The sequence below is a fragment of the Halictus rubicundus genome, unplaced genomic scaffold (assembly GCF_050948215.1).
Source record: "Halictus rubicundus isolate RS-2024b unplaced genomic scaffold, iyHalRubi1_principal scaffold0121, whole genome shotgun sequence".
Lineage (NCBI taxonomy): Eukaryota > Metazoa > Arthropoda > Insecta > Hymenoptera > Halictidae > Halictus > Halictus rubicundus.
The window spans coordinates 1-1221 of NW_027488662.1; positions in this window are offsets into that span (position 1 = coordinate 1).

Here is a 1221-nt window from a genome sequence, read left to right on the forward strand (position 1 = left end):
AATCGTACTGATTTAAATTTTACCGAACGCCGGTGTCCTGACCTTTCCTCTTTTGTTATACCCCTTGTGTCGTCGCGTCCCGCCGCTGTTGACCTAACCGTTAACCGTTGCCGTTACTTATCTGTGTTTTGTTTTTTCGCTTTGATCGCCCGCTCGGCTTGGGGTAACCCTGAGGCACGCTCTGTGTCCTTGTTTTTCCTTGTTAACATTTACAGCCTTTTCGACCGTTAACTGATCCAACTCTATTTGCATGTCCTTTAATTTCTTATACCGTCAAGGCCGCCTTATTATTCTTTATCTTTACCTTGATATACCGGTTGGGGCCTACGTGTACACTTTTTCTATTTTGTATACGACCTCCACTGATTTCGAGACTTCGGGAATTTCTCTTCGTTTTTATCGTATAATGTATTCAGAAGTAGGAGAGAAATGAAATATGCTATCAAGTCGATTCGTCTTCTCCTTACTTTGCTAATTCATTATTTGTTCTCTATTTCTTTTACCTTTTATCTTATTTCTTTTATACTATAAGTGATTCATTTAACTGTACTAGCTTTTCTTTACTTTAATTTACTTTGTACTATCTTTTATCATGTTAATTTGCTAATTCGGTTTTCAAATCCTCGAAATCTCGTTTGATTACCCGAAATCTCATTTGATTGTGTAAGTCCTATGAAAAAGTGTCACGTTTACAATTTGGCTCTCCATTATTTCCTAATTTATTACAATAATTATTGTTATTCCCTAGGTATACAGTATTTTCCTGTTATTTCATCTTTTCGCTTATATGTGTTTATGCTCGCTTTCGTTTTTTCTTTTTCGGCGCATTTCCGCAGATCGAATAGTTTTCCTCCTTTGTTCCGTTCCTACACTTATTTAATTGATTAATTAATTAATTAATTAATTGCCCCTTAGGTATTTTTACTCCGCTGCCATGCACCCACCTGCTCAGGAAGCCTACTTTCTTGTTTGCTTAATACATCTTGTTTGTTTGGTTTATTAATTCATTAATTGTTTTATTTACGTATATTGTTGCTATGTCTGGAAATTCTCTATTACAAGAATAATTCTGACCTGTTAACTGATTGGCTTGAGTTTGTACTAATTAGTTTGAGTTTGGGTTAGAAATCAAAAGAATAAAGAACGACTTTTCCTATTTTCTCCTTAAAGTTTAGTTTGCCTTACTGTTTTTCAATTTCAGTTTCAGTTTCCATCTATAGT